Source organism: Cricetulus griseus, assembly GCF_003668045.3.
Source record: "Cricetulus griseus strain 17A/GY chromosome 1 unlocalized genomic scaffold, alternate assembly CriGri-PICRH-1.0 chr1_1, whole genome shotgun sequence".
Classification (NCBI taxonomy): Eukaryota; Metazoa; Chordata; class Mammalia; order Rodentia; family Cricetidae; genus Cricetulus; species Cricetulus griseus.
Genome location: NW_023276807.1, coordinates 1,406,492 through 1,422,283, shown reverse-complemented (window position 1 = coordinate 1,422,283; position 15,792 = coordinate 1,406,492).

Sequence of the window (15,792 nt, the reverse complement as noted above, 5' to 3'; positions counted from 1 at the left end):
AAGCGGCATAGAAAACCAGTTATTAGTGTTGGTGTAGATTCCAGCTGCCTCACATTCAAGCCTGGTTTCGTATGTGCTTGCTGTGTAACCTTGGGCATGTTACTTAACCGCCTGTGCCTTGGTGTCATCATCTACACAGTGAGAAGGGCGCAGACACCGGGTTCATGGGGCAGTTGTGTGGAGCAGAGCAGGAGTTGGCTCCCAGGAAGCACTTCACACGGTGTCTGGTCACAGCAAGCTCCATCCAAGCGTGATTTGTCCTGTCAACAAAGATTACCTGATGCCAATGTCAAGTCCTGTTCTAGACACTGAGACCACAGAGATGACAGGATCACTGCTCTTGAGGAAATGGGCAAGATAGGAGTGAGTGTATCTGGTGGGTACAAGGCTTCTGACTGGGGCCTCTGGGATAAGAGGATTGATATTCATGGTGGAGAGATTCCTGCCAGACGGAGCAGTGTGACAGAGGCCTGAAGGTGAGGAGGGACTAGCAAGCACAGCCAGGGAAGAATATGTAGGCCAGTTCCCCAGTCTGTAATTATCACACTGGCCATACACAGTATTTGGGCAGAGAACAAAAAAAAAAGTCACCAAGAATAAAAGTCCCCGAGCATCCCTGCTCCTGCCTGCCCCATGTGTCCTCCCACAAGCATCTCAGCCATCCTTAGTGCCCTTCCTGACCGGGCTCTGGGGGTGGTGCTGTAAGGCAAAAGAGAAATCATATGGGGAATGGGGAGACTGGGATACCATTTCCCCAAACTCCAGCAATGAATGTTCCTGAAGGACAGGGCCCAGGCCTCCTGTCACTTCCACAGCCAGTTGGGCAGGAAATAAAGGCCCAGGACACAGGACAGTCAGAGGCAGGAGGCAGCTGGCTAGGCTTACTCAGCCAGGCAACCCTGCCAAAAGCCCAAAGCTAAGGTTTTGTTTATGGAAAGGGGTGTGCGGTGCCACTCCTTACCCACCATGCCCTTCCCGCCCATCTGAGTTGATCTAAACAATGTTCCTAGGAAGGACAGGGTTGGCTGCAGTAGCTCAGACTCTGGGTGAGCTTTCCTTGAATGAGGTGCCTCCGTGGAGTTGGGACTGAGAAGGACAAGGGTGAGGCTTGGGGCTTTTGGGTGCTAGAGCTGGCAGCTCCAGTACCTTAACTAATTGTTCTCATCTTTCTGATGGACATGGGTGAGAAAACACAAGAGATAGGTACCTGAACCAACATAGGGTTGCTGAAGATGTCAGCCCAGACCTTATTCCCCCATCCTAACATCACTCAGATTTTCCCCTGACCATGTCACTCATAATGATGTCCTGGTTCCACATAGCCTGCATGCCCTGGCATGCACATTGAAGCCTCAGCCACTGTCCCTGCCTCTTGCCTGGCTCCCTCCGTCTGCATCTTGGTGCTGCCCTTTCGCCTGCAGCTCATGTTGGATACCTGGATGCTGAGGTGCACAGATTGTTTTCCCTCAGCCTTCAGTGCCTGCCAACCTCCAGCCATTAGCTAAAGGTATCTGCATAGTTCCCAGCATCATCTTCCTCCCCTGGAATGATGGGGACTGGCACTATGCACAGTCCCTTCTGTGACCACACCCATCAGCTGTATGACTACAGAGTGGGGGTCCCAGGAAGAAGGCTGAGGAAGGAACAAAGCTGGAGGGCCAAAGGGACCCCTGGGCACAGAGACAGCTGTCTGCAAATTACTTGTGCCTTACCACCTCCTCTGCCAGGGTCACCTGTGGGCCACTTCGCAGCCATAAACTCAGACCAAGCTGTGTTCTTCTAAGGCAAAGGGCTCGCTGAATGGGAGACCTCATGACAAGCAGAGAGGGGTCTTTGGAGGGATCTTTCTCCTTTGTCCCACCTGCTGAGAAAAAGCAGGGTCCCACTGCAAATGCCCAATTCCTCTTCCTAAGAGAATCCAGGACCAGGAGCCAACTTGAGAAGGACAATGGCCAGAGAACAGCCACTGACTCCAGCATTCAGCCTGTGCCAGGTGGCACCACCCATGTCTGGAATCAGAAACAGTTCTGTTCTTGGCTTCCCCAAGTGTTGTCCTGGTCACCAACCTCCTGGTCACCTCTGGCATGCATTGCCACCTGCTGGCTACCAGCCCATGGCCATGTGCTCTAATATTGACTTTCTGAACCCCAAGCTCTGTTACTAGCAACATCAGAGGGCCACCACCAACACTGCAAGTACCATGCAGGTAGCAGTTGTGTCCTGTAAGGGGGTCAGCCTCTAAGGCACAGCCCTCCCACCTCACACCTGTCTCTGTTGGGCACTTTTTTGGAGCCATGCGTAAAAGTCCAGGTGGATGTCAAGGTCCAGTCCCAGCGGGAAAGAAAGCACTCGTCACTTGTACTGTTTGTAAAATTACATCATAATAATTTACCATCATCTTCCCACAGGCCTCCTCATTTATCATCTCCCGGCTGCCAGCCTCTGTCAGCCACCAAGCTTGCAGGTGTTCAGGTTCCTAGGCTGACTCAGGCCATCCAGGTCCTTAGTTCTGAATCTGCAAGGCCAGGAGTCCGTCCATCTTCAGGACCCTGAGCTCAGCCTGCACCAGCTTACTTCTGAAGGAGGGTAAGATCACAACCCAGAGGATCAAATTGCCTGACCTACATCTGCCAATATTAATAGCTCTAGAGCCTGGCGGCCTGGGCTGGAATAGTCTAGGCCGAAACACAATTCGAGGAACTGTTGACTTGGGTTTGTTCCCAGCCAGGCAGCTGGGAGTTGCATGGGACCAGTTGGGATAGGTGGGGGAGGGGGGTATAGGTGAGGGAAGGGAGCCCTCTGGCCTCTTACAGCTTCTCATTCTGTGTCATGAGAAACCAGGAGAATGGCCTGAAGACCAAATGTTACTCCAGGGTAGTGTTGATGTCAGGGCCTGTGCTCAGGCCGCTGGGACCCTGGGTGACCTGTGCACTGGGTTATACTGGGTCTGATGTAAGACCAGGCCTCCCCTCCTTCCCCAGCCCTGCTACTTGGCTTGCCCCAGGCTGACCAAAGCCCACACGACAGGCAGCTTTATCAGTAGAGGACAGTTCACTTTTCCTTTTTCTGCCATCCTTCCCTACCCTGACTTTCATGATGGCTACCTGTAGATGACATCGCCCCAGGGACAAACCAGGAAAATGTGAGCTGGACGAGGTGCCCAGACTATGCTTCCAGGAGAGAACCAGGGACAAGCTGCCCAGCTTTGGCACCCAGGGGCAGAACCCTGGAGCCCTTCTCTGCCAGATGCGATTCTTGAAGATGCCACAGATTCTTGTTGCCTTATTGATAGATTTGGTACTGGAGCTTCCCCGAGGAACTCAAGAAGCTGATGGGCCAGCTGCTGAGTAAGGTTTGAGGTTATAGAACTAGATTTCAAACCTAGGTAGGAGGTTCCAGAAACCCCAGAACAACAATGACAGCATCTGTACTTCCAGGCATGCGCAGGCAACGCTAAAATTAGTGGATTCTGTACAGAGGGGTTTTTCAGACACCCAAGTCCTTTGTGGAGGTGGGACAGCCTGGAGCTTCAGCCTCAGTGACACTCCCCTCCCCTGCCTGTCCTTGGTGCAGCTGGAGCTGGGTTGAAGAGAGTCCACTAACAAAAAATAAAAGTTTAATTTAAATTTGCTTTTTTTTTTTTTTCCAGGCAGAGTCTCCTGTGTGGGCCAGGTTGTCTTCAACTTCACTGATTTTTAATCACATTTTTATTTATTATTTCGTGTGTGTGTGTGTGTGTGTGTGTGTGTGTGTGTGTGTGTGTGTGTGTGTGTGTGTGCATGTGTCCCCATGTACATGTGGAGATAGTGAACAACCAGTGGGAATCACTTATCTCCCTCTGTGAGGATCCCAGAGATCAGACGCAGGTCATCAGGCTGGGTAGCGTCTTCTGAATCTTCTCACTGGTCCTAGACTCACTAGGTTCCACCTTTTAATTCTGATTTTCCTCCCTTCACTTCCCAAGGGCTGGGATTATGGATGTGTTTCACCCTGCCCAATTTAAAACACATACTTAAAAACCAGAACCTGCAGGGCGCTGGTGGCCCACACCTTTAATCCCAGCACCTGGGAGACAGAGGCAGGTGGATCTCTGTGAATTCCAGAACAGCTTGGTCTACAAGAGGTAGTTCCAGGACAGCCTCCAAAGCCACAGAGAAACCCTGTCTCAACAAACAAACAAACAAACAAACAAACACCTCTGGGCCTATGAGATTGGCTCAGTGGTAAAAGTGTCCTTCCCAATCCTGATGCCCTGAATTCCATCCCTGGCTCCCTCACAGGGTGGGAGGGAAGTGACTATAGTATGTTGTTTTCTGATCTACACACACACACTCACATACACAGACACGCTCATACACACACACTTGCACACATAAATGTAGTGGTGCTGGAGAGATGAGCATCAGTAGTTAAAAGCACTTACTATTTTCACAGAAGACCTGGATTCGATTCCCACCCCTCTCAATCATCTGTAGTTCCAGGGTATCTGACACCCTCTTCTGGTCTCTTTAGGCACATGGTACACATATATACATGCTTGAAACCATTCATACATACATATAAAGTAGATAACTCTTAAAAATAAGTTTTAAAAAAATTTAAGATTTTATTTCTAAGCCAGACTTGGCAGCATACACCTTTAGTCCCAGCATTGAGAGGCAGAGTCAGGCAGTTGTCTGTGAGTTCAAGGCCAACCTGGTCTATATAGCAAATTCCAGGCCAGCCAGGGCTACACAGAGAGACTCTTGTGTTAAAAAAAAAAAAAATTTTTTGATTTTGTTATTTTTGATTATGTGTGAGTATGTATGCCTGTGTGTGTGTATGTACATGTGAGGGCATGCACTCACCGGGCCAGAGATGTCAGATCCCCTGGGGCTAGTGTTAGAGGCAGTTAGAGTATTGGGAACCAAACTCAGGACCTTTGCTAGGGCAGTAGGCCCTCTTAACTGCTGAGCCATCTCTCCAAGGCCTGTAAAAGTAGATCAATAAATGTAATTCAAAAGATAGACCTTCAGACATGGTAGCTCATACTTATAACCCAAGCACTTGAGAGGCTCAGGGAGGAAAAGTGACACAAGTTCAAGGCCAGCCTGGTCTACTACCTGCATAAAAAGTTTCAGGCCAGCCACGGATATGTCGTGAGACCCTGACCCAAAGGGAAATACATAGCAAAGATCTGACCTCACCACACAGTGAGGAAGCAGGCCCTGAGAAGTGAGCTGCCACGGTCACCTGGCTCAGGTGTGTCAGAGCAGCTCCTTGGAACACCAAGCTCTGAACTATGGAGAAATAGCTTTGTCATCTAGTAAGTGACAAAGAGGTGAGTTATCCCTGTTATTGTTTTGTTTAAAAAGAAGAAAAGAGAAATGCTGAGACATGAGACATAAGACTATAAGTTTATTATAAGGGCCGGCAGAATGGGGAGACTAAGAAGAGGAACAGGGTAATGGCTGACCGCCACGGCCAGTCGCCATAGAGAGACAGAGCAGGGAAACAGAGAGAGGGGACAGAGAGTGGGAACAGAGAAACAGAGGAACAGAGAGCGTAAATGGGCAGGGGCCTATCTTTAAAGGGGTCCTCTGCACCTGCGTGCAGACTTAGTTCCCATGGAACCTTGGGCTGACCAGGGTACTGCCTGTTTCACCAGGTAACAGGGGCAGGCCAGCATAATGCCTGAACCTTTTAATCCCCATCAGGGCAGTCCAAGGCCACAAGTCTCCTGAGGAGGGATTCCAGAGGACAGACCTCTGTGTTGGGGGCCTTGGGGCCCAAAGAAAGGAGCTCAATCCTGGATACCCCTCTTCCCAATTCTCTGGGACCAAGCTAGTCTGGCAGAAGTTTATCATTAGGTCTTGGCTATTCCATGCCCGCTTCCCCCACTGACAACGGGCCCTCTACAGCCCCAGCCACAGTTTCTAGAATCCTCCCACCTAGTCTTTCCGGCAAGCCCAACCTGCCCTTCTCTGGCTTAAGCCAGTCCTGTTCCTAGGCCCCCAGAGATGAATGGCAAAGGAAGCCCGGGAAAGGGCCTGGTTGGGCCCTGGGCCTCCATGACAGCGGGTGGCAGGGCCACCCTCGGGCTGCAGCAGCCAGAGCCTGCCAGGGGCCCACTGAGGATTGCAGCTACCTGTCTGGGTTTGAGGTGAGTCACTTCCTCCCTCAGCTGGCAGAAGCAGGGAGAGGAGGGGTGTGAGGGAAGATTTCTAAAAATAGCCAGGCCTCAGACTAAGGGAGATGGCCAAAGAACTGTCAGGGCAAGGATCCAGTTTCTGGTGTCAGTGACCCCAGCTGTGCCCCCCACCCACCCAGACCCCTGTCCTTCTGGTTCAGGGTGGGCAGAATGTAAGGCCCTGAGAAGACTGGGGTACAGGGTGGAGAAGAGAGGAACTTGAAGCAGGCAGGGCTGGGAGGCTGGAGGTGTACTTCAGAGTGCTCCGCCCCACTGAGGCTGGCAGGACAGACTCCCATCCTGAAGCCCCTCTGCTTTACCACTTCCTCTCCCGCCCACCCACACGGACACACATAAACTCAACCCTCATGCTTAACACTGGCTTGAGTCATTTTCCCTCCTCCTAAAACCCATCCCCTCTAAGTGGGCCTCCATTTATTTCCCTGGACAGAGACCCCCTGGAGCTACACTCCAGAAGCCAAGGAAGTTATGCTTAGGACCATTTTAACTGGAGAGAAACAGAGAGGTTCCAGACCTTGTGGGGGTAGACCATCTGACTCAGGGGATCTAGGTCCAAACCCTGTCCATGTGACCTGAGACAAGTTGTCCCTTCTCTTCCTGCCTCCATTTGTCCATCTACATCCGGTCACAGAACGTGTAGGTCACACACACACTGACCCTGAGCATCTCTTCCCAGAAAAGCTCACATGATGAAACTGGAAACCTTAGTGGAGGATATACAGTCCAGAAGATGTCAGGGCTCACTGCTGCCTCCTGTACCTATGACGAGGGCCTACCTGGGCTCCCCTGTGATGAGGGACAGAGTAAGGAGTTTCAAAGAAGATGTTTTACAATAGCAATCAATGGCTGTGTAGTTCAGGATGGTCTTGAACTCATGATCTTCCTGCCTCAGCCTCCCCAGCACTGGGATTGCAGGTGCACCCTCCCTCCCTCTCTTCTGTCTTCTTGATTGGCATTGCTGTCTCCACTCCACACTGGCAAACAAAGGTCCTAAGACATGAACTGTTTGGAGGATTCAGACTTGGATCACATTTGAAGACAGCCACTTGTGCACTATAGGGTCCAGGAAGGGGTTAGTCATGCCCAAGGTCATCTAAGGGGACACTAATCTGACTCTGCATTTGTCTCATGGACATCATGCCTGAGGACTGTGGAATGGGCCAACCCTCTGATTAGGGGGCTTCAGTCCTTCTGTCCTAATCTGTCTCCCTCCTAAAGAGTCCCCGGCCCTAAGGACCCCTGCTGGGAAGTACCCAAGACCCACCACCCCATTGCATCAGACAACACTCTGGTCTGGAAAGCCACGCCCTGTCCCGACAGATCAGAGGCGGGCAGAGCTAAGTGGTCACAGGCATACTTCCAGTCACAGAGCTAGGGGTAGCAGCCTGGACTGAGCCCTGGCATCACAGTCCTTACCCAAGGAAGTCTGTTGGGACTAGAGATTCTGGTATTTGCTGGGAACCGTCCCTGTTTGCACGCACTAGGTTCCATGGAAAAACCCAAACCTTGCATCAGCTAGCCAATCGGCTCTGCTAAGAGCCTCTCTTTCAGCTTCTCTGGCTTTCCCCACCCGTTATCTGACTCATCTCCCAACAGTCCCGGGGGACAGGAGACAGCAGGCTTCCGGTCCCTGTTGCATGGATGGAGAGACGGGCAGGAAGGGGCTTCCTGCAATGAGTCAGGGGCTAGAGCTGGCACCATCCCAGGTGGGCAGGTCACAGGCACAGCTAGGGGTACTGGGCAATGATCCTAGGCTACCACTGCAAATGAAGGGTCTTCAATGCCCCACAGAGATCTGTGGGGAAGGAGGGAAGGAGGGAAGGATGGATGGAGGAAGGGAGGAAGGAAGGAAGGAAGGAAGGAAGGAAGGAAGGAAGGAAGGAAGGAAGGCAGGCAGGCAGTTAGCTTCAAGCCCTGGATCAACAGATGGCGTTTCCAGCGCAAAAAATGTCAGGTCCCAAAGAAACCTTGGACAAGTCTCACCCAGTACTCACCCACACTTCTCACCCCGCTCCCCACCCTAAACCTCTCCTCTCCAGGGGCTGGACTTCCCTTCCCCCAGCTTCTGATTCTTGTATAACTCAGCCATTTTGGCCGCCCACTCTCTTGGGCCTCTCCTGGCTTCGTCATCTGCTCCTCCCTTGGTCCACGTGCGCCCTCTCTATTCTCTCTCCTCTCGTGGCCTGGCTCATTCTGAATTTCCAGATACCTCTTGTCTGTGCTCTCTCCCTCATACCTATAATAAAACCGCTCTCCCCAGCCATACCTAGAAGCAGTGATGTTCTCATTTTCATTCAGAAGGCATGAGCATAACGCAAAGGGAAAAAGTGGGCAACAGCCTTGCCCCCCTCCTCCCGTGACAAAACGGGCCGTGGGCCCTCTTTTAGTTCCCGGAAGCTATCCCATCATGTGTTAGGTGAGTCTTCGTGAACAGTGGGGCTTAATGCGTTAGCCCCAAATGTTTTATTTATTTATGTGCATGCTTTGTCTGCATGCATATCTGTGCACCACCACATACATGCCTGGTGCCTGCAGAGGCCAGAAGAGGGCGTCCGATACCCTGGAACTGGAGTTACAGACCTTAGTGAGCAGTCATATGGGTGCTGGGAATTGAACTGGGGTCTTCTGGAAAACCACCCAGAGCTCTTAACTCCTGAGCCATCTCTCTGGCCCCACCTCTATCTTATTTAAATCCCAACAACAACCTAATAATACTTCCCCTACTCAGCAGATTTCCTTTTCTGAGGCTCTGAGAGGTTAAAGCAACGTATGTAAGGACGCGCAGCCTAGTCCTTGTTCCAACAGGCTGGAGACAACAGGGGAGGCAAGCGGCTTAGAACTGTTCTCCAAACAAGTGCCCCAGCGCGTGCGCGCCCACGTAAGGCTGCCCAGGTGTGTCTGCGGGTTGGCACCCAGTCCGGGTGTGTCTGTCAGTGCTTCTGGGGGTGGAGGGACTGGAGAGGAACAGAACAACGGTTGCCCGGGGATTAATGTCAGAAGGCCTGAACTACAAGGGGGAGGCTTCAGGCATGTGTGTTCACGTACCCCCTACCCCCCGCCCCAGCAACCCCACCCCGTGTGCTCAAGGTTTTGGGTACTCTCCCCAGCTGACCCTGGAAACCCAGGGTGGGGGAGGAGGCAGCGGCTGCCACCGGGTTCCTGCACCCACCCCTTGTCCAGGAACCCGCAGACAGACGGGACGGGCCGCACGTTTGCTCGCGATTGCCTCATCAGCTGAGTCTGCTCCTAGGACTCCCTGCACGTTGGACACAGAGTAGGGCGTGGCCGCCGGGGTTGTCCCGGGTCCCGGGTCCCGCATCCTCCTTCTCAGCCCGAGTCCCCCGCGGCCCATTAACGAGGCGGCCAGCGCTTTCTCCCAGACGCCTCTGGTGGCTGCTGCCCTTTGCTCCTGCTGCCGAGCAGACAAACGAGGGAAATGGAGTACGCCGGCGGCCAGGCAGGAAACAACGGCCCTTTGTGTTCTTCTGCGACTTTGCCGGGCGGGGTGCGAGGGGACGTGACTCCTGCAGGAATTTCTAAAGCTGAAGAGATGGGGCACCCCAGGACTGCCTGCAACCGTCCTGCTAGGTCTTCCTGTCTCCCAGCGCCAGGGCCGGGCACCGGGTTGGGGTGGGGGTGGAGGTGGGGGGCGAGCTGAGACGCTCCACAGATTCTTGTTTGAATGGGTGTCCTCAAACTCCTCCTTTAGTGGCTTCCAGAGCCTAGGCTAGGTTTAGGGCTCACAGGCTGACATTTGGTGTGGGATCTCGCCTTTGATGTGGCTTTGCTGTTTCACTTGGGTAAATCCCTTGACCTCTCTGGGCAGCATATCTGTTAAGTTCACAGTAAGGCTCAGAGGCACAGGTTAGTCACTGAGGCTCCCCAATGCTGGGGATTGAACCCAGGACCTTATGCATGCTAGGCCTTTATCATCTAACCCCTCAGCCTAGAGCTCTGGCTTAACACCCTGGATAGGATTGTGTCCAGGTCACCCAAAGAATCCAGCTCAAAGTCCTGCATATATTCGCCACTCTCCTTGCCTGCCTAGCCTCACCACTGCCTCACACTCTTGCAGCATTAAGTAGTCTCCAGCCTTTGCTCGTGCTGATCCTTTGCACAGAATGCTTTTCCATACATGCCTCGAACAAATAGCTCCTTGCAGAGATTGCCATTTTAATGTCACCTTTGTAGAGATGACTTTTCACAAAACTGGGTCCAAGCAGGGGCCCTGGTCACTGCCCAAAACACTCTGTTCTTTCCCTCCAGAACCCCCATCCTGGCACTGTAGAGTCAGTCAGGAAGACACTGTTTTCCTTCTCTCTGTCCTCCTGGCCTTCCTCAGGAGCCTGGGATACAGTAAGGGCTCAGTGAACCATGGAATGAGGATATACGTGATATTGATGAAAATCAGTCCCAGCTGACCACCATTAGTGATGGTCTTCAATGACGTTGAGGGGTCTGAGATTTCAGCTCTATGTGGCCAGCATGCACTGCAAAGCAAGCAATCAAGCAAGTAATCAATTAGGGGCTACTGGATGCATCTCTAAACAAAACAAAACAACAAAAAATCACTCCAAAAAACCCCAAAACACTCTGTATATATTTGTGTGTGTACATGTGTGCATGTGGGGAGGAGCACGTGCGTGCGTGCGTGTGTGCATGTATAGAGGCCAGAGGCTGACAAGTGTCTTCCTCAATCACTCTTCACCTTCTGTTTTGAGACAACGTGGTACCTGGCGCTCAGCAATTAAGCTGGTCTGGCTGACCAGCAAGTTCAAGGAATCTAGCTGTTTCTGCCTTCCCAGCAATGGGGTTACAGACACACAGCACCTGATGCTTTTTATGTGAGTTCTTCAACTCTGAGCCTTATGCACATTTTACCAACTGAACCATTTTCCTAACTCTTTGCTTTTTTTTTTTTTCCTGGCAAGGTCTCATGTAGCCTAGGCTGACCTACATTACATAGCCAGAGCTAGCCTTGAACTCCAGCTTCTCTTGCCTGTGCCTCCCAAGTTCTAGGATTGCACAGGTATGAACCACCATGCCTTGTTTGTATGTATCTTAAACATAAGTCAAAGGGCTTAAGCTCAGGAGTTAGAGCACTTGCTTTTGTGAAATACAATAATAAAAGAAGGCTTGTTTTTGTTTTGTTTTGTTTTGTTTGAGATGGGGTTTCTCTGTATAACAGCTCAGCTGTCCTAGAACTCATTTTGTAGACCAGGCTGGCCTTAACTCACAGAGATCTGCCTGCTTCTGATTCCCAAGTGCTGGGATGAAAGGTGTGAGCCACCATGTCCGGCTCTAATAAAAGTAGATTTTACAAAAATATATTAAAGTAAGACAGTGCACGTTATCCACTGTGATAGAACATTTGCCTAGCTAGCATAGCCTAGACTCTAGATGCTGACCCTAGTGCCAAAAGAAAAAGAAAAACCAGGTGGTGGCATAGGCCTTTAATCCAGCACTCAGGAGGCAGAGGCAGGCGAATGAATCTCTGTGAGTTTGAGACCAGCCTGGTCTACAAGAGCTAGTTCCAGGACAGCTTCCAAAGCCACAGAGAAACCCTGTCTCAACCCCCCCCCAAAAAAAAAAAAAGAAAAAGAAAGCCTGGCATAGCAGCACTCCAGAGGCAAGGCTGGCAGACCTCTGGTAGTTCAAGCCCAGCCTGGACTACAGAGTGAGACAAGGAAATAGAGAACAGTGAAACAAAGAAATAGAGAAAGGACAGTATCATAAGTAACTGTCTTCCAAGCCAAGCAATTGCCATCTTGGAGCATTCAGCTGCATCCTCTTGCAGAAGATCGTGCCAGCTGGACTTTTTTGATGGTTTATAGTAGACCCTCACCTGGGTATGGGTGCTCTTTACCATCTGTTGTAGAGCTCTGTCTTCATTGCATGTATCCTGGGGGAAGGGCTAGAGGAAGACTGGGGTTGGGGGTGGGTATAGGAACCCCTCATGTCTTCTGGGTAAGGCTTTCTGGGTGTGGCCTTCTGGGACGAGCACCCACACCCCAGTAAGTAACCCCTCACCTAAGCTTTGTAAGGAAGCAGAATAAACTCACTGGTTCCCCAGAGTGAACTTTGGTGGAATCATGTCTCAGTTTGTCTTGGGACCTTAGGGGAGAGGGGTAGATGCTGCTGTCTCCCTCTGGGAAGGAATTTTAGCAACAAACAGCAAGCTGGGCTACCCCAAGAGGACAGTGCAGGTGTTGTCACAACCTATTGCATGCAGGAAACCTCCCTTAAGGACTGTCCCCTCCTGAGTCTCTCCTGTCCCAGGAGCTGTTTCGGAGCACAGTGACTGTGACTGTGGCGCTAGATTGTCTACCCAGTGTGGATGAAAGCACACAGCCAACAATGAAGCAACAAGCTGACACTAGGCAGCCATCTTCACCTGTGGGCTATCACCTAGGCTCCCATGTGGTAGAAGCTGGCCTAGTACAAGGCTGGGTCCAGCTGGCTCTTTGACGCTGTGGAAAAGTCTGGGCTGCAGGAGGCTTACAGGATGGCAATGCTGCCAGCTTGCATACTCTGTCCCATGCGGCTCCCATGAGACCTAGAACAACTGGCTTAGACCAACCAAGCCAGGAAAGAAAGGCTGCCAGGGCTGGGGTCAGCTGTCTGGGCTTCTGTCCCCTCGGGTGCAGTGCTTGCTGTTTGTCTGGAGGCAGAAGAATGCAAGCCTCGGGCTACTGTTGTTTACTTAGCATTGAAGGGCTGGGGAAGTAGCTCAGTTGCCAGAGGGTTCACCTAGCACGCACAAGGCCCTAGCACCAAATAAACCTGGCATGGCAGGGCATGCCTGAAATGCTAGCTCTTGGGAGGTGGATGTAGGAGGATCAGAAGTTCAAGGGTATCCTTGGCTGCATATTGAGTTCAAATGCCAGCTTGGGAGACATGAGACTCTGTTTTTGTTTTTTGCTTTTTGTTTTTTGTTTAAAAAAAAAAAAGGAGGAAAGTTAATGCACATGGCAGCCCCCCCACCCCCAGCCCATCTCAGAACCTGTTTAGTCCATCCAGGAGATGACAGGTGACACTGTTCTGAAGTCACCCAGTTGTGACTTGTGACCCTGCCCCTCTGTGCCTCAATTTCCTCAGTGAATGAGACAATACATAGGAATTGATTAGCGTCCTCTGACACATGTTTTCTGTCATCTGTATGTTCTGGTTACTGTCCCTGTGCCTGGGATAATAACCCCCACTCCAGCTCTGATGGGGTTCAGTTCTCTAACACATATGAAATACATGGCTTTGTGTTATGGTTAGTTGTCTTGCAGAAGATAAAGTGGGGGTACAGTTGGACCTTGACCCTAGAGATTCTGAGGTACTAGCACAATGATTCAGAGATGGCCTGGGTCCCCACAGTTATGACCTTATGGGATTTCATGGTACTGAGTGAGTTCTCTGGCCCTCTAACCCATCTAGATCAACTTCTAGGCAGTCTTTGCCAACACACTCTCTTGGCAGCTGTCACAGGCAAAGGCACTGGGCAAAATGTCAACAGTGCTGCTGGGACATCTCTGACCCCTGGCTTCCATCCCAACCAGAAATACATTGGCTGAAACTGGCTGGCGAGCTGGAGCAAGCCCGGGGCTGGAGGTGGAAAGCAATCGGGGTCACTAGCTGCATTTATTTCTCCCATTTTACTCGTTAATGCTGTTTCTTGTTAGGAAGTGGTTTTTAAAACCTAAGACTTCAGCCGAGCCCAGGCAGCCAGGCAGGCTTTGTAGAGAAGGGAGAGAAAGAGCCGCCCCATCTGCCCTCACCCCCTTACTCAGGTTAGTGCACCGAAATTTCTTCCTGCCCTCTTTGGTTTCTGCATTCTGGGACAGTCTTCCGGGCAGTGCAGTCTGGGACCTCTGGGACCCTTCAAAAAGGACCCATGACCATGGCAGCAGACCGCCACACCAGGATGGAATAGGACCAGCTTTGAAGGGGGCGGGTTGCAGTCAAGAGCAGCCCTCCCCCCCCACCCTGATGCTGCCTCTAGCAATTGCTGCAGGGAGGTCTGTCTTAGGCAAGTCTAGGAGGTCCTAGACCAGTTTTAACAAGTCTTCCTGCCCAGTACTTCTAGAAAAAAAGACATTGTCACAGAAGAGAAATCCCAGGAGCACCCCACCCCAAGACAGGAAAAAAACAAAAAAAAGCAAAATCTTGTCCTGGGTTTCAGCTCGGAAAAACTGCCTAGTTTGTGTGAGGAGGGGTGGGGGAAGGAGAGGGGTGATATCCAGCACTGCAATAATAATCGATAATAATAAACCGATAAATGAGTTGAACAAGGGAGAGCTTGGGGATGGAGGGAAAGGGGGGGGAGAAAACAATGAGATGAGATTTAGAGTAAACAGTCAGTTACGTATTCATTAGGCCACTCAAACTCATAGTAGTCTATGCCTCAGCCTCCTCGGCCCTGGGACCCCAGGTGTGTTCCCCTCTGGTCCTAGCTAGGCTGGGTTACCTTCTCAAGAGCTCTAATGCTGGCTGCAAGACTGAAAGATCTGAATATTTAGAATTTGTGGGCTTAGAATTAAAATAAATACCTAAGTCAGCCTGATGTGTAGGATGGCCATGGTGGCACACACTCGTGATCCCATAACTTGGGAAGCTGAGATGAGGATGGTAAGTTCAAGGCCAGCCTGGGCTACATAGTGAGATCCTGCCTCCAAAGAATACAGACTGAGGATATAACTAAATAACAGTTTGCCTGGAATCAGAAAGGTCCATCCTTGGCACACGAGGAAGGGGGCAGGGAGAGAACACAGAGAATATGATACGTTTTGAAGACTGACTATGAGAAAAAACCTTGAAACTCCCAAATTGTGTTTTACCTTGGCTATCAGGGTAACCACAGTTCGCACTGTGGTCATTATGAGCTGATGTCCAGATCTCATATGGACATTCATATTACATAAGTGCTCAAGAGGGATGCAGGACAAACACCAGGTGAAGAGATAGGCAGCATCCTGGGCAATGCGTCCCTGAAGCCATAGAAGCTGCAACTTTCTTGATACGGATAGCCAGCAAACTATCAGACTGAGGCTAAAGACATGGATTCTCTCACAGCCCTTGGAAGAAACTGGTCCTTAATAACATGTTGCTGGGTTTCATTTTTACTTTGTTGTAGACAGAGACTTAAGGAGCCTAGGCTGATCACAAACTTCTAGGATAGCCAAGGTTGATCCTCCTGCATCTGCTTCCTGGGTGCTGGAATTACCAGTGTACACCACCAGGCCAAGTTTATGTGGTGGTAGAGACTGGACACTGGACTTCATGTATGTTAAGCAAGCACTCTACCAAATAAACCACATCTCCAGCACAAATTGAGGCTCCGGCTTCAAAATAATTTACAGTAACCCTAACAAAATAAATCCCAAGGAAAACTATATTATACTGTTTTAACCTTGTAGAAATGTTAGTTGCATTTATAAGTTTAGTGTACCCACAGTGTACATGTGGGTATCAGAAGTCAACTTTCAGGGGTTCATTCTCTCCCTCCACAGTGGGTCCCCAAAGGTCCTAAAGCTTGCATGGTACAGAGAGCACCTTTAGTGGCTAAGCCATCTCACAGCCCTTCCTTTCTAGTTTTTATTTTTAGGGAAATTTTT